Source organism: Seriola lalandi, unplaced genomic scaffold (assembly GCF_002814215.2).
Source record: "Seriola lalandi dorsalis isolate HSWRI2012SDOR001 ecotype SW California unplaced genomic scaffold, Sedor1 jcf7180002054824, whole genome shotgun sequence".
Lineage (NCBI taxonomy): Eukaryota > Metazoa > Chordata > Actinopteri > Carangiformes > Carangidae > Seriola > Seriola lalandi.
Window position 1 is genome coordinate 778,999 of NW_019525377.1, and position 16,271 is coordinate 795,269.

Below are 16,271 nucleotides of genomic sequence, written 5' to 3' on the forward strand. Positions count from 1 at the left end.
TGGCCACCCCTAGATGGGACATAACAATGACCATTGATGGACTGTACTGTAAATAATGTGTCGACTACAGCGTGTTCAAAGCAATTATTGGTTTTGCTAGTTTTCCCTTCATAGCACCGTGCTTTAGGTAAACACCATAAATATATAGATCATGTCGGCTGTCGTGATTGGTTCTTTGAATAAACTCTTCTGTGACGACTGCTGCAAGTATTCAACATCAACTTCAGAGAGCGAGAGAGGGAGGAAGAGAAAGCAAAACATCGGATCGAGTGTCTGAATTGTTGTATAAAGATTTGTAAAATCCAGCAAAGGATTTTCAAGGAATTTCATCTAGCTTAGAAAGAGGATTAGTTGAATTACTAGATTTTATCTTTGGTACTTCATGTGATGAACGTCACTTTCTTAGTCTAAATGCTAATTACCTGCTCGCCCCGTTACCACGTTCGTAATATCTTTGATTGGTACACTTTAAATTGCCTTCAATCCTCTCTGCAATTAGACTGTTGTATTTGTGCATCAGGAGTATAGAATCTGAAGTTTGTTTATGTTGTTGTTCGACCTTTTTAATTTTCTGTTCCAGTTGTCTAACTTCCCTCGTTCTCTTCTTGGTGCTTGCAAATTAAATGATCTGGCCTCTGAGCTATGCTAATTTTTAAATTAGCATTCAGTTGTGATGGTTAAAGTTAGGGTAAGCGGCTAGTCTCTGAGTCTGGGTCTGACTGAGGCTCAAACATGTGGCTGAGTCTCTTTGAGGTTTCCTCCTCTAACTATCTTGATACTCTCTGCTCTTTCACCTGTCAACCTCGGGCAAGCAGGTGGTGGGCGGGGCACAAGAGGAAGAGTAGATGAGCTCCAGACCCTGTTTTTAATTTTTTTTTTTTCTTCCACTTTTTATTTGAGAAAACTATGTTAAGCTAAATATTAATCATAACAGAGGATTTTTACATAGTTAAAAACGTGTCTGGAGGAACTTTAAATTAGTTTTGTGAAAAATAAAATGAGTGAAACTACAAGGATTTATATTAAATGGTACCATTGGATTCAAAACAAGTTTAATAACATGTGCTTTGACCGTTAATGGACTGCACTTACACTCACAGGGCTTTCACCTAGCGCTCTTCTATCACACATCAATGTCGCATTGGGGGGAAATTTGGGGTTCGGTACCTTTGCCCGAGGGCACTCCAACATGCAGACTGGAGAATCCAGGAATCGCTCCACTGACCGTTTGAACAGAGGATGTCCTGCTCTACCCTCTGACCACACAGTGTTCTGACTTTTCCTGATTTCAGGTGGAGGTTTTGCTGTATGTTACTGTTACAGCAGGATTCATGACAAAACCCTGGCAGTGGTGGGTTTCAAACCTATGCCCCACCGAAAGAGACTGGAGCCTTAATCTGACACCTGAGACCACTCAGCCGTGATATCAATTATTTTTGAGTTTTTAAAAGAAAATCTAATTTATCTACTCTTGTGTTGCTCTTCCTCAAGTTTCTTCCATTTTTTTCCCCATTAAAGTTTTTTTTGGAATTAATTAAAGTTTTTCCTCATCCACTTCTAGTTCTGAGGTCCGACATAGCTCCAAGAGACAACAGCCTGCTGCCACCATAAGAGGGCAGTGAATTACAAGATCAATGCAGAGAGTCAATATCAGATCGGCACATCCACTCTTTTCTTTATTTGCTTTTCTTTGCTCTACTTGTTCTGTCTCATAACATAGCCCAACATGATTATGCATATGTTCTCTGTCCATGTGTGTTGGTTTGTGTGTGTTGGACAGCGGCATTAACCAGCGTGTCAGATGTTGCTCCCAGCAGAGTGTGGATTTAGAGACAGCTTAATGAACACTGTAATTTAACTCTCTGCCCTGTCAGCACTACACCCTGTTTCTTTCTACTGGCAGAGTGACAGCGCAGGCTACACAGTGTCTTCTAAACTTTTAATCTCAGTTTTTATGAGTGCAGACATCCCTCTTATCCCTGACTTAATATGCTAAACCGCTGATTCTCCTGTAGGCCTATTCATTCCCTGAATAATGGATGGTCCACCCTCTACACAATGGGACAGTCGGGCAATTTCTGAACATTAAGGCTTTGTTTGTTTATTCGTGATCTCATCATGAATCATCGGTTCATTACATGTTCATTTGATATGTCATTGCAGTTATAAGAGGGCTACTTCTTGAAGTGTCTTGTTGTTATTATTGTGTTGGTTGTTTAAAGAAGAGAAAATCAGTGGATCGGTTCTGCAATAGAAACCAGGGAGGCTAGACGACGTTAGACGGACGTTAGTGTGTTCAATGCTGATAGTGTCGCAGGCAAATAAATCACACAAATAAATGAATGTATAGGAAACACTGTGAGAAGTTTGAAGATATTTCGGTTCATTATGAAACTGTGTTGTGACCAATCAGACTGTGACAGAGGACGAAATGAACTGTTGTCCACATGAGAGGCACCTATCCGTCAAAGCTGCTAAGTAACCCCGCTGTTCTTCGGAGGACTGTTGATGGTGCAAACAGTGAGAGAGAGAGAGCTGAAATAAAAAGGGCAGAGAGAGGTTGAGCAGAGGAGCCTGTCTGGGTGAATTGGTGAATGATGCCTTTGATGCTTTGTCAGAGCAACAACAGTGCAAACTATCCCAACCGTGAAGAAGAGATTAACTTGTTTATGAGAGTAAATTTTAGTCTTGAAGTGATTCACACGGGCCTGTTGGGATTATAGGTGTTGATGCATGGCAACAACAATCACATTTAATATTTACCCTCCCAAAGGCTCATCGTTTTCATTTTCCCTTTAAAAAATACCCAGCATATAGCAATTACTAGAAGGAGTCACAGGCAGGCTTTTAGCCTGTAGTTGTTTCTGAAAAGGAGCAGATAGATTTAATTGAATTCAACCTTGTGTGCCCGACCAGGCCCCCTGGGACAACACCAGGTCACCAGACGCTCTCCGGCAAGCTCCCCTCCCTGGTATGGCTTGAAGAGGGTGCCCTGGTTTCCCCCGATCCAGACGAGGTGACACAGTCACTGGAAAACAGTGGATTGCTCTCTTCAGGCTGGGATGGAGTTTCTGCCCCAAGTGAAGGTGTTTAAGTCTCTTGGGGTCTTGATCTCGATTTACCAGTTGATCTCGGTTTCCGACCCTCACCTGTGGTCATGAGCGTGAGGTAGTGAACGAAAGAATGGGAGACAAGTGGCTGAAATGAGTTTCCTCTTTGGAGATAGGGTGAGGAGCTCTGACATCCGCAGGGAGCTCGGAGGAGAGCCGCTGCTCCTTCGTTTCAACAGAGCCGGTTAATGTTGTTCGGGGCCTCTGGTTAGGATTCCTCCTGGGACCTCTCTCAGAGCAAAGTCAGACTGAGAGCTCCCAGAACCAGGACCCCACCCGTCATCTCCACAGATTCTTTCCACCACCAATAGCCATCTTTAACAAGGGCATCTGATCTATAAACAGTAGATCAAATGACTGTGTGTAATGTGCACGGCGTTCCTTTTGGTTTATGACCCAGACCAGAGAGGCAGCACCTCGCTCTGCAGTTCCCCTCAGCTCTATGGAGCATTAGCATCTTTCAGCTCCTTGTTTTGGATTCACAGCCTGTCACTTTACTGGCAGGCTTGTTTCACTCTCACTGCTCTCATGGCATCACATTTGGCTGCTATGCACCAAACTGCAGTGAATATTGGCTCTGCATTCAACAGATCACCACAAACACAACTCTGAATGAATGCTAACATTGCTCCGTGTCTGCTGGTTGTGTCAATAGGCAACTGTTTGATACCATGTCAGCCATATCAACTTTTTAAGACCATAATATCCCACATGTTTTGGACCCGTATGCAGACACAGAACTCAACACAGGTTGTGCTTTACAGAGGGATATTTTATTAAGAAAGGTTTGTAGAAAAGGGTCGAAGAGGTCGAGGGTGGAGGCAGGCTGAGGAAGAGAGCGCTGACGTGACAACCGGCTTATTTAGTTCAGAAGCACGAAACCGGTTAAACCGCCTGCCAAAGAATGGAGGGTGAGCCGGAGTACTTTGTTTGTAGAGATGCCAGGAGCCAGCACAGGCAAGCCACGCCCAGAACACACACACACACACACACACACACACACACACACAGACGGACTTTTATCTTCTATTCCACCCTTTTAAAAGATAAAGTACATGAGCTCTAATATCTGTTTTATCAGAACGAGTAAAATATGTTACAGTACTTTGACGAACTGTATATCCATGTAGCTAATTTGAGTTTATTCATCTATTTCCTGTTTACATCCAGCCTTTAAGTAGGTAGCCTCTTAGGACAGTGCAGCAGATACAGAGAGCACAACTAAAAAAAAGCAGAGGCCATTACCCAGATGGCATAGGAGGATCACTATAGGCTGTTTCCCCTTTGTAAATACACTATATTTGCATTGCTTTGCATCGCTGTAACTACCACAGAAGCAGTAGGTCTTTGTGCACTGAACAGAAACCTGAATAAATATTGAATGGTTTATTTTGTTTTCTAGAGGAGGTTCTAGAGGAATGTTATGCCATGCTCTGGATGGTGGGATAGAGCAGGAAGTCTCCTATAATTATGGTTTGTTTCTCGAGATTTCCCCTTGATGTCTCCCTCATTTCTTTATATTTATTTTTGCTCTGTTCTCCTACAAGCAGCCATTAATTGCATTAATTAACTCCAACGTGGGACAACCTACAATCACAAATGATATTTCTCTTTGTATTCTGCCTCATTTTAAACTGTTAATGTGGAAATTTCAAAATGTACAGAGCAGGAAGAGAGTCACAGAGGTTACTGGAGAAGCATTTACTGTGATAAAATCAACAAGTTCCACCCAGATTAAACTGTAACCAGGAAACCAGATGTATCACACACTAGTCAGTCACTCGGTTGACACAGCTGCCAAACAGAAACTGACAAGGTCTATGGGATTTCTCTATGAGGTAAATCATTTTAAATTTGTAAAGGTAATTTTAGATAGGTTTTGTATTTGTTATTTGTGTTTTAATTTAAAAAAAAAAAAAAAACAGTTTTCAAAAATATAAAAAGAATAAAAGGAACAAAAACGGTATCAAGTAAAAGCAAAGTAAAGTTAATTAAAAGCAATATCTTGAACTGACCTGCCTCATTACAAGTGGCATCAGGGATGAGTCGGTTGATAGGTGTGAATACGCCTGGTATGACAAGTGAGGACTTGTAGAGATTAATGTTACTCGCACTCATTAAAAAACAGGACTGATTACAGATTCCATAAGTCAACCAGGCAGTTTTAACCCAGCCCAGACAGCCAGCTCTGACAGTTCAGCTTGAGAAGCGGTTGAAGGACTTCGGAAGCAGGTTGACTATTTTATAATTTTCTACTCAATTGTAATAGAAACTTTTTCTTCCTTTTAATGACAGATATCGGCCCCAATGGAACGAACTACAAGTGTGGACACTACAGTGGATACTACACTTTACACGTGTTTTTAGGAGTGGGAGGCTCTGGATTGATTGCTTGCCTGGATACCTAACTATGTCCCCAATGAGACCGTCTTGAATCTGGACAATATGGTGAGGGACTGACTGATACTAACAGGCAGAAAGTGTAAAACCAAGAAGGTGACTGCATGAATCAAATTCATGACAATGAAACTGAACGGGGTTGTGAGTTTATAAAAGGACTTTGCTGAACCAGAAGGTGAAAGTTGATCACCGTCTAGTGAAGACACCCATGTGGACGTCCTCGTCAGTTTTGCGTCTTATTTTAATGTAGGGATGTGTCACCAATAGGAACCTGGGAGTCTTTTTAGTTTCTCTGGACTAACAAGAAGAAATCAACAACACATGGAGTATCGGACGTCCTTTTTTATAAAGCCAATTGTTTCTTATCACTTGGAAACAGGAAAAAGGAAATTCTGCACAAGTGATTCAGCTCAGCATCCCAGGTAAGCTGAGATTCTAATTCTTTTTCTGAGGTTTCATGTTATACTTCAGTCAGAGACACTTGACAGGAATTGATGCAAGTGTCTTGGCTTTAGTGTCTTCTGCTGTTTGAGGAACTAATCGCATTAACATGTAATGGTAGAGAACCAGAGATAGCCGTAAACATGCACGAACATTAGAGCTGAGTGAGACTGAAATACCAAAAGAAGGAGGTTAGGGTGGAGGAAGGAGTTGGCATTAGAAATCAACAAAGAGAGAACCAGCAGCTCTTAAATGTCACCTAGTACACTTGTATGATACTGGCATTGCAGTCGATCAATAATCAGTGATTCTAAATGAGTTTCACTTCCCTCTCTGAACTAATGAAAAGCTTGATTTATTTAGTACAAACCCGATCTTTAACTTGTTGATGTAACTTGTGTGTTTTTAAAATCAGATTCAGTGTAAATCAATAGAAATGGAAACAAACTGAGTGTGACATAGTTTGGTGATGCAACGCAAGACTGGTCTCGTTCTCATGTGTATCGCGAGAATGAATGTCATCCATTTTCTGTGCTTCCGCATTGAGTGGGCTCGTGACAATATCGATTTGGCACTGATGCTACATAGAAGCACTAAAGCTTCAAGGAAAACTTAAAGTCAAGACTTCTCGAGGTGTAAAATGGTAAAGTTGTCTTTGTTATTTCGACTTGTTTAAATGCCAAAAAGTGCCATTATCTGTCTATGCCTACTCTTACCGACACGGTTGCTTTTGTTGATGATTGTTGTTATTTATGCCGTCACACGGCCGGCGAGCACACGCATATGTTTACCGTGAGACACATTTTAAATATTGTCCTTTCATTATGACTCTTAAATAAAGGAAGTGGCTTTTCCAGTCCGGCTATAGTTCACGAGGGCAGTGTTTTTTTATTTTACCGGGTAAACTTGATCGATTTGAGATTACAGCAGGTTCTTCTGCTGCGTGGGACGAAAGTAAAAAACATTTTTAACACTTTTTTACGATCTTTCGTGTAAGGATTGAATAGTGTGTTTTGTATTATTATACACTAACTTTTTATCTTTCTTTCTCTTTCTTACAACTCTTTCAAAATCATTTAGCCACACTGTATGACAAATCTGTTATCTGCTAATTTCCCATCAGTTGGGAGGTTGAATGTTGAATGTCAAACAACAAACTTGGATGTTTTCTTGCTCAGGTACGACCCATTGAGGCAGAGGAATTGTCTGTTCCCGTGAGTAAACACACACACACACACACACACACACACACACACATATCACAAACATCTTTGATGCTGCAGACCTAATATTAAACCATGACGTATTGGCTCTTCACAAAAGACATGTTTACTCCTGTTCTCTGTTTATGATCCGTCACTTTACAGGTTCAGTGTGTGACCGATCCTTATGGTTTGGATGGACTTGTCGTGTATGATGATGTATCTTATCCCTTACGTTCTGTAAGTATAAACTACATTATTATTACCAACAGCAGTTTTGACCCATATAACCAAAGTAGCGTCTGGTTGTGAACCCCTGTCACTGTTGACCTTTGACCCTTGTTTCATGTTTTAAAGTCCTGAACCCAATAATTCACAAGATTAAGGGAAAAGATTAAAGGGAGATCAGAGAAAATGTATTTTTCTGCTTTCCTATACTACTAATGATCCTGTGACCCATCTGACTTATGTTGATGTCCCCTGTTGTGCTCCTGTCCCTCAGGTTGGGAACCACAGGCCTAGAGATTGGACCTCATCTGCCGATAACTCGAATGGTACGGGTGGAGGATCGGAGCAGCATAATCATCTAAACAATCTTCTCTTCAGTCAAGTTTAATTTACTAAAATCATTATTCAACTACTTTTCAGATACGATTAATGATGAATACGAGGTGGAAAACCTAATGATCAGTCCCCGGGACTCAACACGGGGTGGGAGCTGTATCCTGCTACTGGTTCATTGCCCTTTCTGCCTGAGTGAAACTACACGCACAGGGACTGTAACATGGTAATTGCAGGATTACAGTTTGTAGTTCACAGTGATACAAGCAAAGAAATATTAGAGTCTGCAGTTTGGTACGTGTAAGGATGTGTGTAAAACTTTTGATTATTGTGGCCAATGATGTAACGACAGTTATCACAATAATCATCAAATTTATAGTCTATCATATATTAGTTCATCATATAAATATTATAGATTATATATTGAACTGACGTACTTACAACAGCCCATTCGATCGGCTGTTGATCTCAGAATGGTTTAAATTTTTCTATCATCATATTTGCTCTAAACTCAGCTCATGCGTTGGTTGTTAGCATGTTAGCATGTTAGCAGATTACAATTACTTTGCTCCAGATAGGATTTAAGTTAATGGAGGACCAGTCCATTCACAGTAAAACAGTAGGTGTAACTGCAGCTATAATTATTCTTGTACACAGGTGGAGTCAGACTGGACAATGGACGGTGATCATTGCTACAATCGGCCTCCTGATTTTATCTATTAATTTTTTTTAATTTTTTAATTTAAAAAATAAATATATTTTTGCCACTGAAGTGGGTGTTCTCCCGACCTCTCATTTCATCCAAACATTTGTCTCATTGCTCAGGTCATAAAACAAGTGAAGCTGTCAAACAAATACAGGGGGCGATCCGATCATTAGAGAATAAATACACACATCGTCAAGTACAGAATTTATTCACCTGTGTTTTGCGTCATGAACCAGGATCGAAATGTAACTCTAAATGTTTTGAATGTTGATCCGTGTTCATAATAAAATATTAAATCTGAGATTGAGATGTTCCAGCTGGAGTGAGGTTACCCTCAGATGTCAGAGCTAACTCTAAAGACGGCAGCTACCAGCTTAATCTGTGGTGGCTCTTTGGTCTGGACAACATATCATTTATGGAGTCCTGAGGTAATAATTACAAATCATTACAGCTCCCCGATGATACTGTGTCATCATTAGGAGAGTGGGTGCTGGCAGGTGCGTCCCTGGACTGAAGCACAGAGCACTGAAAACAATGAAAGCAGCATGAAAAGTCAGTCGTGTATTCTTGACTCAGAAAAGAACTGATGAAAAAGAAGTGGATTTATGTTTGAACTGTGAGAATGAAGTGATGGTAAAACTTTATAGCTCATGAATTAAAGTGTAACTATCAGGTACAGATGGAGCATTAAAATATTTACTGGGTATTTACACCAAGACAAATACATAAGTGCAGCGGAAGAAGAGACGAGGTTAGGGAATAGAGGGTAAATACTTTGTTGAGGAGGGACTTAAATAAATTACACTTTAACTAATTAAATAAATTACAATGTAATTTACACCTTTCCTGTGTTTTATTGTATTTATATGTATTTTTTAAGTGTTGATCCATAAGAAAATATGTTTGTGGTTTTAAGAACCAAAACCCATCTCAGAGTAGTTTTACATCTCCTCTCTCAGGCTTCTCTCTGGAGCTCTGGTACCAACAGGTCGGTGAGCCAATCAGAAGACAGGACGCTCTGAGCCTCTCTTCTGATTGGCTGACTGTTTTCTGAGTGATCCAATAAAAATGTAGCAGATTTCAGGTAAAACACTCACAGCAACCAAATCCTGCATGGTCCGGTGGTGGGTCCAGGTGGGCGGGGCTTAGGGCATGGCTGAGAGCGATGACGGTTATTCATAAAAAACATCAACCAGAGTCCAAATTACATGTAAGCTTTCCTCAGTAATTATTCACAGTACAAATAAATACATAAACTTGTTTTACTAAATAAATCGATTCATTTGTAAGGAACCTTTTTGCACACAACACAAGCTAAGCTAAGTACAACAGCTGGCTACTGCCAGAATTTATTCCAGCCCAAAACCTCTTCTACATAATATGCTGTACATTTTAATAACCAGTATGTGTCAAAAATGGTTTATGTTTAGCTGCATTCAAAATCAAAAAGACCTGACCATCACATGTCTATGGCAATTAAGTTGTACATGCCAAAAGATCATTCTTGAGACAGTCTTGCTAGTTCAGAGTATATTGTATTTGAACCCAAGTGCTCGGTGGCAGAAGGAATATCTGCAGATAGTCGCAAACGTCAACTCCCCAAATCCTACCTTTTTATGGAGCAGTAGAAACAACCTCACATCCTTTGTGAAGACAATTATGCACTAAGTTCTTGAGAAAACAATCTCCCTTCCAGTCAATTTTACGATCTCTGGCCCCTCTCCCAGAACACGCTGACAAGAGTTCAGGTCAGCATTTCAGTTCAATTACACAATGTTTTCCACAGATGATGACAAAAATACATGAGTACATACTGAAATACTGAAAACACAAGTGCATAAGATGTAGATAAATGATTACACTTTAAATATGACTTTTGCCATCACAATACTTTAGCATGGCTAGCATGTTTAGCACTCTAAAATAAACAAACTTGTCTTCAACAAAAAGCAATGTCGCAATGTGCTGCTGTTGTGAGATTCTCATACACATGATACCACTGCCTTCAGTATCTGGCTTGATATGGTTTTAGAGGTAATGTAACATTATTGAACATCTTTAACGTTAAGGCGTCTCTTCAGGTTTGTGGTTTTCTACTACTTGAAGCTGCAGGACTTCCCTGACTTTGTTTGTCTCATGTTCTTTTCCTGTCAGTGTTTGTCAGGCGTCGGCAAGTAAGTTCGGCCTCGGGCCAGTTTTTTTTAACTCATTAGTTGGCGGGTGAGAATATCATTAAAGTCTAATTTAAGAAATGGATTGATAAAAATGCGACTGGGGTTTATTTTGTCACTGTTCATATGTGGTGCTGTGGCCAACGGTCACATACAAATACATCTGACTGATTTCCTGATAGCTTGAAATAAAGCAACGCTGCCAATAAAAAAAAAAACTTTCTTGTGCTTTTATTTTGCCTACAAAAGGTGCACTGCTGTGTAAAATGACCACTGTTATTGTTCAATGTAGCTGGCAGCCTAAAGATGTTCTAATAGTTTTATCGTATATATCATTATTATCACCATATGTCACCATTTTTAAATGATTAATTTTACCTCTAATTGGTTTGTCATGATCTGCGTGGACTCTATTTCCTGTTCTTATTTTGAAATGAGTTTCCTTGTATATCTGTAGTGTTGTTTCCTTCCCCTACAGTGTTTTCTGTCCTACAGTGTTTCCTTCCTCGGAGATTAATGAGTTTGTCAACCTTTGTGTTCACCTTTACTCCTTGACATTTTTTCAGGTGCTTTGCCTCCTCCTGTTTTTGCTCCCAGTTCAGGACTTATTTTTGTTTTAGTTTTCACATGTTTAGAGTTGCTGTATTTTCCCGTGTTGGTAACCTGCTCTCCAGTTTTCATTGGATCCCTGCCTCTTTTTGGACTCAGCTTCTGGCTTCCTGTGATTTTTGGACATAATTAATAAAATAAAACTTCACACTCCTCTCCCGCTGCCATCGCTCAACTACCACACACACACACACACACACACACACACACACACACAAAGCTAACTTTATAAAATATCCCGCAGGAGTATTACTCACATTCCCATAGGACAAATCTCAAATCTCTGTAAACATGAGCAGGAAGGGTGTAAGATAAGTGACTGGAACAGTATTGCCTGTGATAAGTCAAATTCCACCCACAGGAAACACAGAATTCTGCAGCACTCATTGTCCTACATCCAGTGATACATCTGGCAGTCTGACAGAGAGACACGGACATGGACACACTAACAAGGTAAAGTTTCTCTATATAAAGTAAGAAATTTTGAATTTCCATACAACAGACGAGTATTTTTTTCTAAGCAATTGTGAAAGTGATTTTAGAGAATTTCTGTATTTGTTATTTGAGTTTTTAGAATAATGAGATAAATAAGTAGACATACAAAGTTCATCTCTACTCAACAGTTTGGAGTTAAGATTATATATTCTATACATTTACAATTTTAGCCTGTAACCAAGCCCAGACAGCCAACTCTGGCAGTTCAGCTTGAGAAGAGGTTGAAGGATTTTAGAAACAACTGAACTATTTTCCCATTTCTACTCATTTGTAATACAAGTTTTTCTTCCTTTTTATGACAAACATTGGCCCCGATGGAATGGAACTATAAATACTGGACTGACTTATACAATCATAAAAAAGTAAAACTAAGAAGACGACGGCAGGAATCAAAATCATGGCAAGAAAACCGACGGGACAGTGAGATCATAAAATGACTAAAAAGAAGATGAAAGATTAACATCATCTAGTGAAGACCACCTCAGCACGAGACCGTTTAAATGACAAAATAATATCATTTGTCATCTATAGATGAAACAATGACACCCATCAGCCCAGCCCAACACATCAAAGAGATGAAAGACCGTGGGCTTCCTCCTCAGTTTTGCATCTTATTTTAATGTAACGATGTGTCACCAATAGGAAACTTGGGACTCTTTTTAGTGTCTCTGGACTAAGAAAAAAACATCAGCAATACATGGAGTATAACACATCCTTTTTTATAGAAGAAAAAAAAAAGTTTCTTATCACTTGGAAACAGGAAAACAGGAAGTTATTCATGAAGTGATTCAGCTCTACATCCCAGGTAAGCTGAGATTCAAATTCTTCTTCTGAGGTTTCATGTTATACTTCAGTCAGAAACACTTGACACTGAGGAATTGATGGAAGTGTCTTGACTTTAGTGTCTTTTGCTGTTTGAGGAACTAATCCCATTAACATGTAATGGTAGAGAACCAGAGATAGCCGTAAACATGCACGAACATTAGAGCTGAGTGAGACTGAAATACCAAAACTTAATCACATAAGGAGGAGCGTAGGAAGGAGGAAGGAGTTGGCATTTGAAATCAACAAAGAGAGAACCAGCAGCTCATATATTAAATAGTGATTCTAAATGAGTTTCACTGCCCTCTCTGAACTAATGAAAAGCTTAATTTATTTAGTGCAAATCCAATCTTCCAATTTAGATTCAGGGTAAATGGTTAAAAAATTGCGCAAAATAGATGTCGTTGCCCAGATATTTCAAAATATGAACCCATATATGATGAAATCTGGACTGGATGTGCTCCAATCACGGATGACGTAAGATGACATATCAATAAAAAATCTCCAGATATGATCCAGATTCTTACAAAAACCTAAAAAGGAAATCTCTGGATTCTTGGGGTTTTTGTGCAGAGCAAAACTAATGATTCTGTCTGGTGATGTAACGCAAGATCACAAGATGGTGTCCGTCTCACATGTATCGCGAGAATTAAAGATGATCGTCACTTCCTGTAAACGTTTACTGTGCGCGTGTGCAGTGAAGTTAGCATCACAGCTAAATTAAAGCTAGTCTAACCGACAATTTTCAAAGTTGTGGTCACAACACAGCTAAAATGTGCTGGAAAATCTGCGCTAAAATGGTAAGTTAATGCAGTTATCTAAGTGTTTAAAATGCCGGTGTCTGCCTATGCTGACACATGCGGGCAGTTCAACATGCTTTCGTTTATTTAACAAATAGACATGCATACGTGTTTACACGATAAGATAATGATACAGTATCTCTTCCTATGATTAAAGAAACTGGTTTTTCTTGTGGGGCTGTAGTTAACCAGCGCAGTGTTTTTATTCTTCTTCTGAGGTTTCATGTTATACTTCAGTCAGAAACACTTGACACTGAGGAATTGATGGAAGTGTCTTGACTTTAGTGTCTTTTGCTGTTTGAGGAACTAATCCCATTAACATGTAATGGTAGAGAACCAGAGATAGCCGTTTTTATTTTACATGGCAAATTGTTTAGAGTTCGTCCGTACAGCAGTTCTCATGCCGCGTCGAACGATATGAAATGAAACACTTCTTGACCCGTCGTTTAGGCAGTCAGCATTGAAGAGTGCGGTTTGTGCTATTGTGCAGTAACATCTTAAACTCTTGGTGTTCTAATTATGTATGTATGACATATCTATTATCTACTAAACTCCCGTCAGTTCCCATCAATGAGTATGGCAGAGTTTAAGAGATTGAATGTTGACAAACAACAAACGACACTAATTCTAAAATAACATATGGTCCTTCTGTTTTCTTGCTCAGGTATTTTGCAATAAGGAAGAGGAGTTGACCTTTCCGGTGAGTTTAATTATATCCCACTTTTGGGATTTGGGAAGACTATGTTGTTCAGTCACACTGCATTTTTTCAGTTTCAAACACAGACACACACACACACACACACACACACACACACACACACACACTTCTAAACATCTTTGGCATATTGGCTCTTTAAATAAAACACGTTTACTCCTGTTCTCTGGTTATGATCCGTCGCTTTACAGGTTCAGTGTGAGGCCGATCCTCATGGTTTGGAGTCTGGTGTGTTGTATGGTGATCAGTATTATCCCATACGTTCTGTAAGTATATCCTCATCAACATTTTGACCCATATAAACAAAAAATTAGAAAATTTGAGACAGAGATAAGAGGAAGAAAAAGATTAGAGTAATGTTTTTTTCTGCTTACCTAAACTGTTAATGAACCTGTGACCCACTCATCTTATCTTGCTGCCCCCCTGTGGTGCTCCTGTCCCCAAGGTTGGGAACCACCAGCCAAGAGATCGGGCTGTCGACAACTCGACTGGTATGGGTGGAGGATTGGGACGCACAGGGTGAGAATCATCTAAACAATCTCTTCTTCATCTGAATTTAATTAACTGAAGTCAGTATTCAGCTACTCTCATGAGATATGATAAATCACAACAAGGAAAAATCTAATGTTCAGCCCCCGGGACAGGACGTGTGGTGGGAGCTGTAACATGTTAATTGCAGTATTAAAGTCTGTGTCGATATTGATCTCCACACTACTACTCCACACAGATCCTACTGCATCAATAGTATCACACTTTGGGCCTTTATACCAATCAATCACGGTCTGGATGTCACAGTCTACCTGAGTATCATTGCTTCATGGCCCCAGTTTACCATCTTCCAATGCCTACTTACTGCAGGATCACGCTCCACTTTACAAAACTTAAGTCATCTCAAACTAGTTTTGTACGAACATGTTTATCAGTGACTTCCCCGGTCTTCAGATCTGAATCTGGTAGAACACCTTTGGGATGTGGTAGAACAGGAGATTGGCAGCATGAATGTGCAGCTGACAGATCTTATTAGTACTAGTATGGTGTTTCTTATAAAGTGCTAAGTAAGTGTAATCACATTACAAAGGTTCTATGGCAAACAGTTTAACAGATCCAACAGACAGAGGAAACATTAGTGTTCTTTTACCATCGAGTTTTCTGGACACCAAATGCATCTAATAGCCCCTTTTTTCCACTGACTCACACAACCCAATAACTGTAAACACACCTGTCAACTGTTCAGCGCGGTGCTGTTACACCAAAGACACAGCAAACTGCACTGTGCTTGGGGATGAAAGAGTGAGCTGCAGCCCCGAAATAAGTTTTAAAAACACACAATAACCAATTGAAGCTTCTCACACAAAGGCTCCAACACTTTCTATCCCAAATTTTGTGGGTATTAAAAAAGGTAATTGACTCCTTTTACACTGCCAGTCGAGTTTCCTGGAGAGAACACACAAGGGTGGTTAATAAATCTGCTTAAACCTGCTAAAAAATGTCTGCCACTTAAGCTTTTAAATGTTCCAGTATGTTCGAGGTTGATGAGAGGGAACCAAAACATTAAAGTTGTAGGCCATAAAAACCAAAACAATGAGCTGAAAGATGCTAAAATATTCTGCAGAGCTGAGGGCAGCTGCTGAGTTGGGTGATGATATTTCTGTATGGGTATGTTATGTGTTTTAGTTGATGGGACTGTTTCAGACTATATCCCTGATAAACGGACTCGTTTTAAGTTGTTTTTGAGTTCAGGATTTGTTTTTATTCTGAATCTGCTACTTTACACATGTGGTCTTGAAGTAGTTTGGAGACTTTGATCATATTAAGTGATTGACACTTATCCACAATCCTTATCACTGTGGTTTAAGTGAGAGCTTGGCTCAAGGATGATGAACTTTAGTTCCACTCATAAATATATCCTGTGATAGTCTCTGCTGTGCTCTTCCACTTCTCCACCCAAAATCTTAATAATAAAAGTCAGATAGAAATATTATCAGATTGTAGATGATGAAAACTGAGTTATCAGCCAGTAATACGTTTTCCTTATCCACCATCTTCTATCCTCTGGTGTCTTCCAGTGTAACAACCCGAACAGATTGACATCCTATGAATATTAATGAACGCAAATGAAGTGCAACAAAGACCATCACCTAAATGGATAGCAAAATGTATTCAGGCTGTAAATTGTTAAATGCATTTAGCAGCAGGTGAGCGTTTGGCAGTTTAATCTTTAGTTGGGGGAGTGGGGGGG

General features: G+C 39.7%; 2 long non-coding RNA genes across 2 annotated transcripts in view; both read left to right on the forward strand.

Moving 5' to 3' along the window:
- The first annotated feature begins 4,867 nt into the window (after positions 1 to 4,867).
- On the forward strand, positions 4,868 to 8,486 carry LOC111669819 (uncharacterized). Its single transcript, XR_002761819.2, has 7 exons — positions 4,868 to 4,948; positions 5,406 to 5,932; positions 7,130 to 7,165; positions 7,319 to 7,393; positions 7,656 to 7,707; positions 7,802 to 7,940; positions 8,372 to 8,486. It is a non-coding gene; the product is annotated as an uncharacterized LOC111669819 (long non-coding RNA).
- Positions 8,487 to 11,501: 3,015 nt separating this feature from the next.
- LOC111669808 (uncharacterized) overlaps positions 11,502 to 16,271 on the forward strand; it is a 6,619-nt gene continuing 1,849 nt past the window's right edge. The window contains exons 1-5 of the long non-coding RNA XR_002761815.2: positions 11,502 to 11,653; positions 12,059 to 12,500; positions 13,982 to 14,017; positions 14,224 to 14,298; positions 14,478 to 14,551. This is a non-coding gene — a long non-coding RNA (uncharacterized LOC111669808). The remainder of the gene's footprint in view (positions 11,654 to 12,058; positions 12,501 to 13,981; positions 14,018 to 14,223; positions 14,299 to 14,477; positions 14,552 to 16,271) is intronic.